The 11906-nt window shown below is 42.7% G+C and overlaps 1 pseudogene across 1 annotated transcript; it reads right to left on the reverse strand.

The window, feature by feature from the left end:
• Nucleotides 1–914: 914 nt before the first annotated feature.
• Nucleotides 915–2269, reverse strand: LOC308653384 (keratin, type I cytoskeletal 18-like; annotated as a pseudogene). Its single transcript has 2 exons — nt 2126–2269; nt 915–1847 (listed from the first exon to the last, which is right to left on the reverse strand). The product of its transcript is annotated as a keratin, type I cytoskeletal 18-like (transcript).
• Between the last annotated feature and the right edge of the window lie 9637 nt (nt 2270–11906).

Genomic DNA, 11906 nt, shown 5'->3' on the forward strand with positions numbered 1-11906 from the left:
ACCATCCTCTTCAAGGACTTGCCCTCAGTAACTCAAAGAACTCCCACTACACCCCGCCTTTCTGTGTACAGAGTACTGGAGATGGAATCCAGGAGTGCCCTGCCACTGAGCTATATTTTTATTATTTTTTATAATAAAAAACATTTTATTTTTATTATTTTTTTTATTTTGAGTCAGGTTCTCTCTAAGTTGCTGAGGCTGGCACGGATCTTGAGATCCTCTTGCCTCAGCCTTCTGAGTAGCTGGAATTACAGGTCTCTACTGTCATGCCCTCTTACTTTATTTTAAAGTAACATTCAATAGGACTCATTAACTGGAAATGTGGGGTAAAAATGAGTTAATAATGACCCTTGGATTCCAATTTTATTACTGGGAAGAAAAGAATTTTTCATGGAAACAGGAAAACCAGGGTAAGGAGCTAGTTTTAGAGGGCAAGACTACACTTTAGGAAAATGTAAGTGGGGTGGGTATGGGTGGGGAAAGGGGTCCAAAGGACCCTGGGTTGCATTGCCAGTTCTGCCCACAGCTTTCTGTGTCACCTTGGTAAAGCCTCCTTCCTCCTCTGAACATCAGTTTCCTATCAGTCCAAAGAAGCTTTACACTTGAGAACTCGACATTTTCTTCCAAGCCAGATATTCTCCAGTGTCTCCTGGGATACCTTACAGTTCTCCAAAAGAAGGATGGTACTGACAGCCCAGTTCTTGGTACTTTTTATTTGGAGTGGGGGATGGCGTGTACTGGGGATTGAACCCAGGGATGTTTTACCACTGAGCCACATCCCCAGCCCTTTTTATTTTTTATTTAGAGACAAGGTCTCACTAAATTGCTGAACTTATAATCCTTCTGCCTCAGCCTCCAGAACCATAGAATCATAGGTGGGTGTCACCACACCTGCCCAGCCTATTTTTTTTTTTTTAATTTAAATGTCTAGTGCCCTCTAAATGTTTATTGGTCCTCTGCTCCCCAAAGATCCCCTGCTCCTGCTGTCTCAGCACTTTGGTGCCATTGGTCTCAGACACCATTTTGCCATTCACGATCCTGTGGGTGGTGGTATTTTGGATGGTTTGCATGGAGTTGCTGATGTCTGGGTCATCACTGAGTTTGAAGTCCTCCTCTATCCTCCAGCAGGCAGCAGTAAGTGTCGATGATCTCAGCCTCCAACTTGACCTTGATGTTCATCAGGGCCTCCTAGTCCTGAGTCAGGCACTGTTCCTCTGCCAGTTCTGATTCCAGATGTAGCAGGACCCTGATCTGCTCCATTGCCACAGTGTAGCAGGGCCTCTATGTCCCTCAGACTCTTCTCTAAAGCTGGCCTTCAGATTCCTCATGGAGTCCAAGTGGATCTCCAAGAACTGGGCAGTGTGTCTCAGCCCCGTGGGCGTCATCTTGGCGGCTCTGATTTCTGCAAACTGAGAAGTGGCCATCCTGGTGCTCTTCTCCATCTGTTGGGACCAGTACTTTTCCAGCTCCTCTTGGATCTTCTGAGTCAGCTTATCATAGAGGCCCAGATGTCTGCCATGATCTTCTGAGGTTCTGAGATTTGGGGGCATCTACCTCCATGGTCAACCCAGAGCTGGCAATCTGGGTTTGAAGGCCTTTGACCTCCTCCTCATGGTTCTTCTTCATGAACAGCAGCCCCTCATTGAGAGCTTTGATTTCCATCTCCAGCTGCAGCTGAGTGATATTGGTGTCACCAGTGACATTGCAGAGCCCATGGACGTCTCTCTTCATAAACTGGCACATGACCAGCTTTGTCTCATAAAGTCATCAGCAGCAAGATGAGCCCTGACAACCTCCAGAATGATTCAGGCATTGTCCACAGAATTTACAAAGATCTGAGCCTGCAGCTCCTCAGTTGTCTTTTTTTTTTTTTTATTTTTTTTATTTATTTTTTTTTTAATAATTAGAGAAGAATTAAGAGACAGAGCTAAGAGCTAGGAATTTTTTTTTTTAAGAGTGAGAGAGGAGAGAGAGAGAGAGAGAGAGAGAGAGAGAGAGAGAGAATTTTTTTTTTAATATTTATTTTTTAGTTCTCGGCGGACACAACATCTTTGTTGGTATGTGGTGCTGAGGATCGAACCCGGGCCGCACGCATGCCAGGCGAGCGCGCTACCGCTTGAGCCACATCCCCAGCCCCCTCAGTTGTCTTGAAGTAATGCCCCCAGTCTCTGACCTGGGGCACCTTTTTCTCCAGATGTTCCTGGATTTTGCCCTCCAGCCTCCTCATTCTTTCCAGGTAGAAGGCCAGGTGATTGTTCAGATCTTGCATGGTCTCCTTGCTCTAGATGCCACCCATTCCCAAAGACCCCCGGCCATCCCCTGGGACACACAGCCACCCATAAAAGTGGTGGAATGCTACATGAAAGTCCAGGAACCTGAGCCCCTGGGGCATCTGCATAGATTCTGGCTGCATTGCTGGTGGGTTGGATCCAATGACTGGGAGAATTGCTAAGCCCCAGGGATCAGTAATTGACAGAGAAGGTGGTAGAGTGAAGTTTATGCTGTCCAGAGAGAAAAGCAAGAGACCAGGACTCAGTTTGGGCCACACTGTTTTTTTTTTGTTGTTGTTGTTGTTGTTGTTTGTTTGTTTGTTTTGGGGGGGGGACCAGGAATTGAACTCAGGAGCCACGTACCCAGCCCTATTTTGTATTTTATTTACAGACAGGGTCTTACTGAGTTGCTTAGCACCCACTTTTGCTAAAGCTGCCTTTGAACTCACGATCCTCCTGCCTCAGCCTCCTGAGCCACTGGGATTACAGGCATGTGCTATAGATCCTGGCTTGTTTTTTTGTTTGTTTGTTTGTTTTTTTAGATAGGATCTTACTATGTTGCCCAGGCTGGCCCGGCACTCCTGGGCTTAAACAATTATCCTGCCTTAGCCTCTTGGTAACTGGGATTACAGGTGTACCACCAACCAGGCTTCTTAAGACCCTTTTTGAGTCCAGGGGTAGGTGATGGGAGGAGATAGCAATACATCCTCCCTTAACTGTGGTACCTGGGGCCCTGCAATAGCCCTAGCAGCAGGTGCTCCCAAGCAACCCCAGCCACAGATTCTTACACCTTTCCAGAGGTTCTGAGAATTGGCGTCAGAGAAAATCAAGTGCAATATTATTTGGCTTAGCCTCACTCTCCATTTGATTGGTTTGTAACTCAGGCTTTGTTTTTCTACCAGATTAAAGAAGAAAGGGAAGGCTGTTTTGAAAAGTTCACTATCCTTACCACTGACATCAGAGTCATAGCAACAGTGAAACCAGAGACCTTGGTGGTGGCTGCAGCCCAGCAGAGCTTGTATTTACCAGAAGATACACCTGGTGTGTGTGTGTGTGGGGGGGGATGGGGGGGATGGGATGGTGCCCAGGAACGTCACCTGTCCAGGTGTGGGTCCTGGAACTAGCCTGAGGCAGTTGCAGAGATCCTCCTTTCAGAACACCTGTAAAATAGCAGGCACTCTTCTGAGAAGAGCTACATTTTGAAACAGAGGTTTACATCAAATAAAGCAGAATGATGAAACTGAGGCTGAATAACACACATGTTGAATGCATGCCAGTCAGCCTAGCTAGAAACCAACACCTGAGGAGACAATTTCTTTTTCCAAATAAAGTACCAATTACACAACAGAGCAGAATAGGGCTACAAAGAGACAATGCTATTTCCCCTTTGTTTTTAGCTGATCTCTGTGCCTAGACCCTTCAGGTTGTGAAAACATTTAGTAATTAAATATTAATTCTAGGGCTGGGGTTGTGTGGCTTAGTGGTTGAGTGTTTGCCTAGTACGTGCGAGGCACTGGGTTCGATCCTCAGTACCACATAAAAATAAATAAATAAAGTAATTGTGTCCATCTACAACTAAAGAAAAATATTTTAAAAAATTAATTCTAACATACAGTGATTGATAGTCCTCTTAAAAATTCTAATTGTCTGTCAGACTTAATGATGAAAGGGAACTCTGACCTCAAGGAGACTCTTTCAGCTCATATGGAATTGTCATTGTCATTCTTGTCAGCAAACACACTTATTGGACATTTTTATATTAAATAAGATTTTGTTTCCAAAAGTGCCATGCAAAGATGTTAATGTGCTTGCTGTATTCATAGATTCCCAAAATAATATGACCCACCTTTTTTTTCAGACAGAGAAACTGAGGCCCTCAGAAGCAAAAGATTTAATTATCTTTCCTTATTTTAAATGATAACATCAGGCTCTGATAATTCAAGGAGATGATATACCCAAGTAGTTTTGGTTTTGTTTTTATTTTTGGTTTCGTTTTACAGTACTAGGAATCAAATCCATAACTGGTCCATGCTCAGCAAGTTTTCTACCACTGAGCTACACACCCTTATCCAGAGACATGCAAGAATTGATAATGTTGCTCAAGAAAGAGACCAATGAGAAATTAAACCCACAGAGTTTAGTTCCTCATTTGTCTTCATATGAAGAGCATGTCCTGGTGCCTCTCAGAGTGAATTGGTGAGCCAGGAGTTGAAATCTTCCCAGCAAGTTTGGAAAGACAGTAGCAAAATCTAGAAGAGGAGGGGTGTGAGAGTGACTGGATTAGCGGGCTACTGACGATTAGTAGTGATGGAGATCCTGAAATGAGGGATAGTCTTCAGAGAAGGCACATTCGAGGAGACTGAAGTGTCAGATGTCTGGCCTTCCAGAGAGCCTCAGCAAGGTGCAAGGGCACCTAAAGCATACCATCATTCAGACTCTCATTCATTCGTCACATTCATGAAGTTAGTTCCTATTCTGTTTCAAGCCATAGATCCTGGCATATACAGCAAATGGGAGTCCATGGAACCCAGCAGTCAGCATGGGGACAATCATGAACAGTGGTGAGAAAGGTAAGGGTGGAACTGGGAGAATAAGAGTCATTCATTCAATGACAAACATCCTCTATATGCCAAGAACATGTCTAGATGTCAGTGAGAGAGTCATGACAAAATGGCCTTGTAGACATTACATTCTAATGAATAGACAATAAATAAAATGCTATCTATAACATGGCAGGCGGAATTAATGCTATAACATGAAACAAATCAGGAAATGGGGATAAGGAGTCTCGAGGGGAGCTGGACATCATGGTGCCACCTGTAATCCCAGCAATTTGGGAGTCTGCGTTAAGAGGATCACAAGTTCGAGGCCTGCCTAAGCAACTTAGCAAGACTCTACCTCAAAAATTAAAAATAAAATAAAAAGGGCTGCTGGGCGCAGTGGCACATGCCTGTAATCTCAGCAGCTTGGGAAGCTGAGGCAGGAGGATCACGAGTTCAAAGCCAGTCTCAGCAATTTAGTGAGACTGTAAGCAATTCAGCGAGGGCCTGACTCTAAATAAAATATAAAAAAGGGTTGGGGATGTGGCTCAGTGTTTGTAAAACATCCCTGGGCACTCCGCAGTAAAGTGCCCCAGAATATGACTGTTTGGAAGTGAGACTTCTAAAGAAATGATTAACAGCCAAGCATGGCGACACACACCTGCAATCCCAGCAACCCAGGAAGCTGAGGCAGGAGAATAACAAGTTTAAGGTCAGCCTCAGTAACTTAATGAGAACCTCAGCAATTTAGTGAGACACTGTCTGTCTCAAAAGAAAAAATCAAAAGGACTGGGGATGAAGCTCAGCGGTAAAGTGCTCTTGGGTTCAATACTCAATACCAAAAAGAGAGAGAAGAAAGAAGAAAACTCTCATTAAAACTCTTTTCCTATGTCTGTAGCAATCCAGCAACATATGAAAAGAGGCAATGGTTTGTCACCATGAGTGAAGGTCAATATGAAGATTCAAGTAACTTTGCACTAAAAAACAGATAGGATGGGACCACTGGGATTTTGTGATTTGTGCAACAGGCTGAAGGTTGGGCTCGGAAACTTGGCCACAATTTGCCAGAGCTTTTTGAAATCTCCTACCAGTCTACTTGTTAATGTGTGACTCCAGGTCATGGAGAGACAGTACATACATGCTTACAGTGAAAAGTCACTAGCAAAATATACCAGTGAAGCTGGGTACTGTGGCTCACACCTGTAATCCCAGCAATTAAAGAGGCTGAGGCAGGAGGATCCAAGTTCAAAGCCAGCCTTAGCAACTCAGCAAGGCCCTGAGCAACTCAGCAAGACCTTGTCTCAAAATAAAATATAAAAAAGGGCTGAGAATGTGGCTCAGTGGAGAAGTGTCACCCTGGGTTCAATCCCCAGTACAAAACAAAACAAAACGAAAAAACCCCAAAACCAAAAAACAAAACAACAACAACAACAAAACCCAAACAAAACAAAAACAAAAATCTATGAATGTTAGTTGCTAGAGGCTAACACTGAGGACTAGCTTCAATTCTAGTGATATTTAGCAGTGAATACCCATTCCGACACTTGTAGATGAGAACAGACCATCTCCCTCAATACCACACTGTGTTTTCCTTTACAAGCTTAAAAACTGCAGAGTAGGTAGACCTACCAACAGCAGGCTTAACACACTAGCTTCACCTTAGCTTCACTCACATGCTCAGAACAAGGTTCACTTAGCCCACAGCAAAGGTGGGAATCTTAGAAATACAGCTGCAAGTTTTAGCTTGTGTGTTCTGTATCATGTGCTGGCTGTTTTCTGATTTGCTTGGCTCTGAAAGCTTAGCTTTCGGGTTTTAAATTTAATCCCAATAGACCTGGATTGATGCCTCTTAATTATATTTGTGATGCAGTAAATCAACACCCTATTAGGAAGTCATTCAAATATTAAATATTTAGGAACTTATTACAAGAGAATTGCAACATGGAAGCCCTCAGGCGGAGAGAGATGCTGCTAATCTGTTTTCTCTGAGCAGTGCTAGCTGACACTCTGCAAAGCAGGGCTGACCTCCTTGGTCAAATGTTCATTTATATATTTCATCAACCCAAGGGTTTAAGCCCTGACTTTTAAATAACTATAAAACATCTGTTGCAACATCCTCACAAACTTTCCTACCTATTTCTTTTGACTCTTTGTGGTCTCCTCATCAAGAGTTAAGCTGAAATGATGTCCTGATTTGCAGAGAAAATATTCATTCATTCTGCAAAAATTTCCAGGATTGAGTACCTACTTTATGTTAGACACTGCTCCAAACACTTAAGATTTATCAATAAATAAAACAAGGATCTCTGGCTGGGGTTGTAGCTCAGTGGTAGAGCACTTGCCTAGTATGTGCAAAGTCTTAGGTTCAGTCCCCAGCACTGCATACCAAAATGGATCTCTGTGGAGCTTATATTCAAATGGGATATAAAGTATAATAAATAAGAAGATTGTATAGGATATTAAAATTGGACAAGTGAAACGGGAAAAATAAGCTGTAGGATCATTGTTGGAGAGGTGGAAGAAGGAGTTGCAGTAGTAAGCAGGGTGGTAAGGGCGCTTCCTATGGAGAAGGTGAAATAAATGGATTTGAAAAGGAGGGTGGAACTAGGCACGGTGGCATATGTCTGTAATTCCAGTGGCTTGAGAGGCTGAGGCAGGAGGATCACAAGTTCAAGGCTAGCCTCAGCAATTTAGCAAGGCCCTAAGCAATTTAGTGAGACCCTAAAAGGGGATGGGGATGTGGCTCAGTGGTAAAGTGCCCCTGGATTCAATCCCCAGTACGGGGGGGGGGGGGGGGGTTTGTGGGGGGAGGTGTGGGAAGTTAACCAAGCAAATATTTGGAGGAAGAATCCTGAAAAGAAAGATAGGGAAGATAGGGACCAGCCAGAGCAAAAGCCCCAGGGCAGTGTGTGTCAGAATCCTAAGGAAATTGAGTGAGTCTGGGAAGGACTTTTGTGTGCATGTCAGAGAAGAAAACAGGAGGAGAAACAGATCAGGTAGCCCTTCTGCAGAAGGGTGCTTGTTGACTTTTTTTAGTTTTATAGAAATTGTAATGTGATGGACAAAGTTGGTTCTTTGAGGATTTTCATTTGCTTTTTGCTTTTGTGATGTTGAGATCAAATCCAGGGCCTCTGAGCATGCTAGGCAAGAGCCCTACCACTGAGCTAAATTCCCAGCCCTTCTGTTGCTTATTTGAATGAATGAATGAATGAATGAATGAATGGAGACCTGGGAATCAGAACACCTGGACTTTTTTTTCTCCTTCTGCCACTAATTTAATCATATCTCATCTTTTCTCTTAGATAAGGCCTATACCTCAGGCTCTCTTCAGTTTTAAGATCCTGACTTCAAGCAGCTATCTCCAACATGTATTTGAACAGTGGAGAAATATTGTCCTGCAGTCCAAATGTCTCAGACAGCTCTAGCCACCAGACATACATTGTCCAGGAAAGCCCCAAGGCCTCAGCCTTTCTGGAGTTTTGGGACCTTTTTGAAAAAATCTGAGTCACATGCAGTGGTGTGTGCCTTGCCTGTAGTCTCAGCTTCTCAAGAGGCTGAGGTAGGAGGGTGGTTTGAGCCTAGGAGTTGGAGACCAACCTGGGCAATAGAGTGAGACCCATCATAGAAAAAGAAATGTCTGAATGTCTCTAAAGTTGTAAGGAAGAAAGTAGTGGAGTCATGGAGTCCTTGAAGCACAACCATGGACCCTTTCCAGGTGATTCAGGGGCTACTTGGAGTAATTCAGAATCCCAAATCCTCCCAAGTGTGTGTGTGTGTGTGTGTGTGTGTGTGTGTGTGTGTGTGTGTGTCTAGGATCAAACCTGGGGTCTTGCCCACTCTAGGGAACACTCTACCACTGAGCTATCCCCCACCTCTGAGCTATACCCCCAACTTGTGCCCCAACTTTCTTTAATGAAAATATTTTCTACATTCAAAAAAATTGAAAGGCTAGTAAAACGAAATCCTGCACATCTTACATTTAAATTTTTTAAAATGTTAATATTCTATGATTATATTTACTCTATTTATCCTCTGATTTGTTGTTGTTGCTCCTTTTGGAAGTTATAGATACCATGACACTTTGACACAAAATAATTCCAGTAATATTTATTATATAAGAATAAGAACAATCTATTATACTACAAAACCATTATCACATCTAAGAAAACTGCAACTGGCTCTACAATCTTACATCTAGTTACATTTTTAATTCCCTTCATTTCTAAGAATTCCTTTTACATGCCACAGGAGCCAATCAAGGTTCACATCTGCATTTGATTGTTATGTTTTGCTGCTCTGTTTTATTCTGAACTAACCCTCCAGAGTTCAGACTAGTTGTCTTATAAAATGTCTCTACTTCTGGATTTGACTGATTGTTCCTCATTAATGTCCTTCAACTCATTCCTCTATATCCTGCCTCCCTTGTAAACTAGACATTAGATTTAAATAAAATTTTTATTTTAATGATATTAATGTAAACATAATCCAGGAAGGGGCAATTCATTTTCTAGGTATTGACTGGATTAGACATAATTTTGTATTGTTAACACTTTTTTTAATTTTTTAAAAATGGTGATAGACCTTTATTTTATTCATTTATTTATATGTGGTGCTGAGAATCAAAACCAGTGTCTGACACATGCAAGGCAAGTGCTCTACCACTGAGCCACAACCCCAGTCCTAGCACTTTATTTTTTAAATTTAATCTATTATTTATTTATCTGTGGAGATTGAAACCAGAGGCACTTAACCACTGAGTCACTTCCTCAGTATTTTTCCCTTTCAAATTTTGACACAGAATCTTGCTAACTTGCTTAGGGCCTCACTAAGTTGCTGAGCATGGTCTTGAGCTTTCCATCCTCCTGTCTCAGCCTCCCAGAGTCACTGGGATTACAGACATGCACCACCACAGACAGTTTGTTAGCCCTTCAGAAGAGTATCTTGAGCTATGTAGACTCCATCCCTAGGAAGGAGCACAAGGGAGGGACATGTGATTATATAGAGACACCAGGGTGGAGGCAGGGGGCATGTTTCACCTATCCGTGAGAGAAACAGCACTGCATTTGGAGTTTAGTTCTGAAATCCATCATTATCACTTTGCTCAGTTTCCTCATCTACAATTGTGAGTAGTAATAATTTTCTCATTAATGGCTTGTTAGGTTCAAATGAGATAATAGATCAAAATTGTTTTTTATGTAAACTAATATGCAATCAGCTATGATGACATGTCTCAATGCATTTCCTGCATAAGTGAGCAAAGTGTGAATTTGTCAATCTTTCTATTGATCTTAGGGATGCATTTCTGATACTTCTTAAGAGTTACTGGAAATGGTAGGTGTCGGTTTTTCAATGATGATTTGTTACAGTGGTTCTCAGCCCGGCCCAGTTTTTCCCTCCAGGGGATATTTGGCAATGTCTGAATACATTTTCAGTGTTACAAGTGAGGAAATGCCGCTGGCATCTAGTGGGTAGAAGTCAGGGACCCTGCTAAGCATCCTACAGTCACCAAGACAGGGGTTCCCACCCAACAATGAATTATATAGCTTAAAATGTTACTAGGCAGAGAAACCTTGATTTCATGTAAGGCACGATTCTCTCAAAGATTGAGAGAATCACAGCGTTTGAAACAGGAGTCCCCTGTATTTCTCCTTTGCTAGCAAAGCCATAAACCTTCTTTTTCCTTTTTCTCAAAACCATGTCCTTGTTATTGTATTGGATCAGGGACAAGGACCGAGCTGTCAACAACAAATTTGGCACCCCAGGTGGGACCTGAAAGCAGCCCCCACTCCAGCTTTCTTCTTTTCCAAGGAACCCCACTTCCATGCTGAGGAGGCAAGGTGGCTGAAGAACTTACTGAGAGCCAACTGCTTGAGAGTTAGGAGATGGGGTGAGTTTGACTCAGGTGGAACCCTGGAGCTATTCCTGTGAGTAAAGGGAGGGACTGGGGGACCATCCTGCAGCTGCTGAAGCTCCTTTTGCTTTGGGGGACTCCCACCTTCCTCCCTGATCTGTACAGGTTGCTCCATTGTGGTCCACTTTGAGAAAAAGGAAACTGAACTCAGTAAAGTCTTGACACCCTTGGCCATCTGAGACCCTTTAGTCTGCACATCTGGTTCTTCTTCATGAGAACATCTGGTCCCTCATTATGGGCACGTCTGTGTTGCCACTGGTGTAGGAGTTATGGTTAAGCGGGATTCAAGAACATAGGGATATTTACTCTCTTTTGGTCTGTTCTAGGTCCTCATCTGTTTGTTGGCATTGGGCTTGGGAATTCCCTCTGATTCTCTGTGTTTTTGTTTTGTTTGTATCTGTTACTGCCCCCCCTTTTAAGACATGGGCAATACTGCAGTGATCCTATAGGTAGTCTCTTGGGAAAGGTCTTGGCTGGTCAATTTAAAGGTTCTCCTTTTTTTTTTTTTTTTTTTTGAGAGAGAGAGAGAGAGAGAGAGAGAGAGAGAGAGAGAATTTTTAATATTTATTTTTTAGTTCTCGGCGGACACAACATCTTTGTTGGTATGTGGTGCTGAGGCTCGAACCCGGGTCGCACGCATGCCAGGCGAGTGCGCTACCGCTTGAGCCACATCCCTAGCCCCTAAAGGTTCTCCTTTGTTGGCCATGGTTTTGGGGCTTCTCTGGTTGTCTCTCCCTGTGTTCCTTTCTGTACAATCTTTCAATTGGAGTTGGTCTGTCAGAGATAAAGTAAGTTGAAGAAAAGGCCACCTATATATGTCTAAGATAATGTTTTACTGTAATGATCTGGCTTTTAAATAGCTTTCTAGATTATTGTGTAATCTTGCAGGTGGAGTTGGGCTGTCAAAGGTAAAGTAAGTGGAAGAAATTTGTAGGTGCGGGTCTGTTTTAAAGGGTCTGTCAGTCCTCATTTTGGTGATCCTCTCTTATCTGTCTGGGTTTTGTTTTGTCTGTTTTTGGCCCTTTAAGATATGAGCCATGCTGCATGGTAGTCTCTTGAGTAAAGAGATCTTGGCTGCATAGGCCACCTATAGGTATAAGCTTGTCTAAGAGAAAGATAATTTACTAGAACACAATCTGGTCTTTGGTTTTTCTGGATTATTATACAATTTTGAAATTGAAATTA

This window comes from Spermophilus citellus (assembly GCF_964194105.1).
Source record: "Spermophilus citellus genome assembly, chromosome: 7".
NCBI classification, from domain to species: domain Eukaryota; kingdom Metazoa; phylum Chordata; class Mammalia; order Rodentia; family Sciuridae; genus Spermophilus; species Spermophilus citellus.